Source organism: Lipotes vexillifer, unplaced genomic scaffold, assembly GCF_000442215.2.
Source record: "Lipotes vexillifer unplaced genomic scaffold, Lipotes_vexillifer_v1.1 scaffold23, whole genome shotgun sequence".
Taxonomy (NCBI): domain Eukaryota; kingdom Metazoa; phylum Chordata; class Mammalia; order Artiodactyla; family Lipotidae; genus Lipotes; species Lipotes vexillifer.
In genome coordinates, this window is record NW_006796283.1 from 1,588,897 (window position 1) to 1,594,877 (window position 5,981).

Genomic DNA, 5,981 nt, shown 5'->3' on the forward strand with positions numbered 1-5,981 from the left:
AGAGCGTCATGGAAAATGCGTGCCTTTGGGTAAAAGGCCAAGTGGAGGGGCGATCGCAGGGCTGCAGCAGCGCAAATACGAGCCTCTTATTTTATTTTATTTTTTTGACCAAAATATGAACCTCTCTCTAATGTACAGCTGACAGGGGAGATGAACTGCCAGGACCTGGGTCAGGGATAACCCTTGCCTCAGCCGCTCCCCAAACATGGCCCTGGTGGTCCCCACAGGTGCCGTTTCGGAGCCGCATCTGTGCCGAGCGGGCTGAGGCCGGGCCAGTGAAGCCAGAGGGTAGGGCTCTCTCTCTCCTCCCCACTGTGGGGTAGCCCCAGGAACACTCTAAGGGGCCCCAGAATCTGACTTGCCATTGACAAGAGGAGACAACAGGACTGCCTTAGTTTAGAGTTTGGCTGGCAGCAACGGGCACAAGCAGGGACTCCACCCCGAGGTGTGGGTGTGCAGCACAGAGCAGGAGCCTCCCCAGTGGCCTTCTGAGGGCACTGGGGCTCCCCAGGGCTTGGGGTCCCTTCTAGTGTGCATTCTGCCCACGTTCCTTGTCTCTGCGTCTTTTCTGTGCTGGCTGCAGACAGAGGCTTACGCGGTTCTGAGCTCACAGCCTCTCAAAGACCCGCACGGAAGGTAAATCGTCCCCACGTCTCCATACCATGCCATGCCGAGGAGGACAGCCCTCCCTTCCCGGCACGACAAAGGGCAGGAAAGTTGCTCTGTCACTACAAAAGCAGAGTAGGAGAATCACTCACTTCCCTGGGACCTGAGATCGGAACAGAACCTGCCTCCCAGGGTTATGGTGGGGGTTACTGAGCGAGTGGTAGCCTTGAGGTGCCTAGCGAGGGCACAAGGTCAGGCCTCCATGACCGTCGGATGTGTGAGCTCTGTATTTTTATTATTGCATGCTTGGCTGCGTGCAGACCTCCTGACGGAGTTCTACTCACGCCACCATGCTCCACTGCAAACGCACTGCCTGACGCTTGGGTAGACAGAGCGTCACAGCGCAGGCCCCTCTCCTTGCGAAACGCTGCCCGGGACGCTCCGTGCGCACAGGCACCGCACCGTACTTTACGACGTGCGTGTGAAACCACTATATCGTGTCCAATACAACCCATTATATCACGCACACACCTTACAACAGTCCACGTAGTTCTATATTATATGGTCCGCAGAGCCTACAATATTCTGCCCAGAATACGTGATGCTGTACACACCCCAGACTATTCTGCGTGTGTAACCTGCTACGTACTATACACACTTTATAATATTTGGTGTACAGGACGCTTCCTATTGCCCTCAAATATTCTGCACACACAACGTGTCATATTATTCACATCTTAAAATATTCATTATGCATGAAGTCACTATGCTGTACCCACACCCTAATAATGTTCAGCACAGGAAACAGTTATATTTGCACACCTTGTGCTATTCTGTGCACACAGGCCTTACATTGTACACCCACCTGACACGATCACACTTACGGGGCACTACCCGGTGCCTCTCTAGCTCTATAGTTCCTGCTCTCTGGACAATATTCTGCACGTTGGCACGCGCGATATGTGTGCACCTCCAGAGTCTGCAGAGAAATACCCGACTTACTCTGTGCACAGATCGCCCTGTAACTGGGGAGACGGTGCTCTCTCCTCCTGACTCTGACGCTTCTCCCCACAGACTCCTGCCCCCAGGGCCGCATTTGCACCACAAACCTCCCACCCCTAACCCCCCACCGACGTCCGCAAGCCAAGAGGCTTCCTTTACTGCCACACGCCCACCTTGGTCTGGGGCCCGGCCCGCGCTACCTTCTGTCGCCTTTGGACGTCGCCGGGGAAGGGGTTCGAGGGAGCGGGGACGAGGGAGGTGCGGGCCGGCGCTAATGCAGAGCAGGGCGGCTGCCCTCGCGGTGGGTGGTCGGCGGCCGCCCCCGCCCCCCGCCCGCGCCCGCGCTGCCGGCCCGGGCACAATCCGAGCTGGATCTGGTTCCCTGCTCGGGTTACGGCGCGCTCTCGGCCCGGGCGGCTTCACTTAAGCAATTAGCCAGTAAAAATACCTTGGGTTTGGGGAGTGGGAGACATGGCAGGCGTGTCTGATTTTACACCCCCCTCCCCATTTTGGGGTTCCTGGGGCCGGCGCTGGAGCGCAGATTGGATTTGGGATGGGTGGGTGTTCTTGATAGCTCTCTGCGCTAAGAGCAGAAAGCTGCCCGAATCCCTGTCTGCGTTTTCTCCGACAGTCCCTGCAGCTGGGCCCCTGGGGGTTTTGTTTGTTTCTGTCTGTTTGGATAGCCTGTCTTTCTCTGCACAGTCTCGTCCAATCCTCCCAACAGCCCTAAGAAATAGACGCCATTATTCGTCCCATTTTTTTAGATGAAGACACTAAGTTACAGCATGGGGCTTATAGCTAACAACACTGTATCATATACTTAAACGTTGCTAAGAGAGGTCTTCAACGTTCTCACGCCCCCCAAAAAAGAAGAAAAGAAAAGAAAGAAATGGTAACTACGTGATGGGATGGTGTCATTTTGCAACATATACATGTATCAAATCAACACTCTGCACACCTGAAACATACCCAATGAGTTAACTGTATCTCAATAAAGCTGGGGAAAAATCAACCAATAAATCCCACCCTCCCACTCCCTGCCAAAAAAAGACAAGAAACAAATGCACAAATGGCTTATGCAACATCACTACATAGCGGAGACTGGATTCAAATTCGGACCACGATTGTGAGTCTGCACGCAGACAGTCTCTGCCCTGTACTCCGGAGGCTTAACCACCCCCGTCCTGCTCAGACCTGGATTTGTGTCCTGCCTCTGCAGGGTGACCTAGGACATGAGGCAATGTCACTGAGCCCATCTGTAAAGGGAGGGATAATATTGACCTGGTAGGGTCATCTGTGAAGGTTAAACAAGTATCCTTGGGGTGTTTAACCACAGTCCTGGGTTCGTGGATGGGAGGTTGTGGATTCATGCGCGGGCTCCAGGCATTTGGTGAAACCTTGAAAATCATTCTACAAATGTCGCAGGTATCTTTCCTCTGGAAGGGGTGGGGGTAGGGTTTTAGTTTTCAACAGTTTATCAGAGGGATTCACAGCCCAGAAAAACATCAAGCACATCTGAGAGGTGTTTATAAGGCGAAGCTCAGTACCGGGTGCATGGCCAGCAACCGATAAATCCTATTATCATCGTGTGTCTGTGGCGGTGGTTATTATTTTATCACCGTCGATTCTCCAATGGGTCTCAGGGCCCTTGAGCCTAGAAAGCCAGGGGTAGGGGCAACAGAAGCATCTCTAAACACCCCTCTCTCTCCACTCTCGGCCTGTAACGAGGCATCTGGGAGGGTAAAATTCGACGACAGTCAGCCCTTGGAGGCGGAGCAAACCACAGAGAGATGCTCGCTTGGCAGCGCTGGCTGACGCAGGCCAGGGCCTCAGTTTCTCCATCCCCCAAAGGCAAGATCAGGAGCGACCTCTCAGGGCATCTTAAGAGCCGAAAGCTTAGTCTCTGGCCGTCTGGAAAAGCCCTCCTTGCCACGGCTGTGGCTCTTTCCAGAACTGGGGGGTGGGGGGAACCTCCAAACCACACAGCTGGAACTCATTCCCCTCCACTTTACCTCCTGCCCCAGTGGAGATGCGGGGTTGGGGGAGAGAGCCTCTGTCTGCCGCATTCCTGAGGTTCCGAGGCCGTTCAGCCTCTCCCTGGGCACAGCAACTGCTGGCCTTCCCCGGCAAAGTCTATTCTACTGTTAGACCTCAGGGGTAAGTGGAGGCCAGGCGGGGCCCTGACTCCACACTTCCTCCCAGGAAGGCCGAAGCTTTCCCACCCCAAAACACACAAGAGCCCGCAAAGGGAGCCGCTGAGAAACAGTGATGTGCAGGAGTGAGGGAAACTGATCTGTGGGTTAGCTGAAGACGGAATCTGTAGCCCTCTCCCAACTAGAGGGGGCCTAAGGGGGAAGGGGGCTACTGGAAAAAGGGGCCCCAACTTCATGCTCTATAGAGCCCCTCATTTTGGAGCGTCCTGTCAGTGGGGGAGGAGCGAGAGAAAGGGAGGGGTTACTATCACTTTCTGGGAGCCTCGGGGCTGTGCGTTGCACCCCTCGCTGCCTTGAGAGTGGGGCAACCTCCCCCAATAGCCTCTCTTCTAAAGGCCAGATGTGCTCCCGGCAGCTGGTAGTAGCGACCCCTTCTCGGGAACTTCCCTCCCAGCGCCGCGGGGCCTCCTACCCTGGAGCTGCCGTCTGGCGGGGGGGGGGGGGGGGGGGGCAGAGACGGGGGGGGGGGGGGGAAGTGATGGAGAGAGAAATGTGAGATTGCGTGTGCGTGGACGTGCGCGCGCGCGAGTGGAGCGGCCGTGCGTGTGCGTGTGCGGCGGGCTGTGCGTGGGCGAACGCGCAGCGCAGGAGTGTGTGCACGTAACCGAAAGTGTGTCCTCGGCGGTGGGCAGGCCAGAGCGCTCGTGCAACGGTTGGGGCGCCTGAGCTGTGTGAGGGGTGTTCTCTGACGTATGGAGGCCGAGGCCGTGCGCGGTGCTCGGGATGCCTGCGGTCGGTGAATGCTGGCTGGGCTCTGGGAAGTGGGAGTGGGTCTGCCAGCGCGCGTCTACCTGCGCGAAGACAACCGCACACGACGCGGTCACACCCCACACTCACCCTTCCCCTGCCGACCGACCCCTGCCTGCGTGCGGAGCCGAGGCCGGGAGAGCCGAGCGAAAGCGCAGCGCAGAGCAGCTGGCTTTCTAGTCTCCCGCGAGCGCGCTCCGCCAGGGCAGGCTACGCCGCCGAGACCCCCAGCTCCTCGCATGGACGTGCCAGGCGTCCCGAAGGCGACGAGGCGTCTACCGCCGAAGCTGAAGGCGTCGGAGCGAGGAGGGGCGTCAGCGGGTTGACAAGGAGGCCCGAGAAACCCGAGAGGCCGGTGGGCTTTGAAAAGCGCCCGCGGGGCCGCACTCCGAGCCCGGCACACGCCTCTCACCCCAGCTCGCGCCGCGGCACGGCGTCCTGGCTCCTCGCGACGACCCGCGAAAACACCCCTCGCCTCCCTCCTCCGAAGTCTGCGAGCGAACAGCACTCACCTGGGTCCCCGCGTGCGGCGTTGCGCCCGGCTCCTGCGCCATCCTGCGCTCGGCGCCACCGTCCCCCCTACCCCGTCCTAGCCCGCACCCCAGCGCCGGGAGGTTGGCGGGGTAAGGCTGCGTGCGAGCCCCCCGCTGCGGGCAGCCCGGCGCGCGAGGGCCGCCCGGGCCCATGCTCCCCGCCCGCGCCGACTGCTTTCCGGAACCTGGCCTGGCGCTCAATGTCAGAGGCCCCCGCGGCGGCGGCAGGCCGAGCCCACAGGGGCATTAGGCCAACTCCCCCCGCGCACGCGGAATTCTCTATTATTATTATTAAAGAATCCCCCAGAATGTGTTTACGTTGAGCCGTATAAACTTCCTGCCAGGGCCTTTACCATCTGCGAGAAATCGGAACCTGCTCTTGGGAAGCGGGGACACAGGGACTGCGGGGCCAAATAGGCGGGTTTTCAGTGTGTATGCTGGGGGGGGGGGTGTCAACTGAGTTACGTGTGAGCTCAGATCAGCGTGGCTAGTGTGCACGAGTGGGAGTAGGTGCGAATTGAAGCTCCTGTGGGCCTTCTGTGTGCGCGTGAGTGAGCGCACGAGTGGGCACGCACACGCCTGAGCGCCGTGTGCGCGTGAGTGGGAACGAAGGCGTGGGTGTGAGTTTGCACGTCTGAGTCTGCGAAATTTACCGGGTTTGCATGTGCATCAGTGTATGCATGTGTGTGCACGAGTGCACAAGTAAGTGAACGAGCGTGGCCGCCTGTTCGGGAAGCCCGTGAGATGTTGGTCTCCGCAAGGCCAGAGGTTCTCACTCGCTCCCCGAACAGCCCGCGGCGCCGGAGACAAAGCGGCAGCGACCCGCCCTGCGCTTTCGTTTTCCGCCCGCCGCTCGGCTCCATCGGCTGCCCGCCCGCCC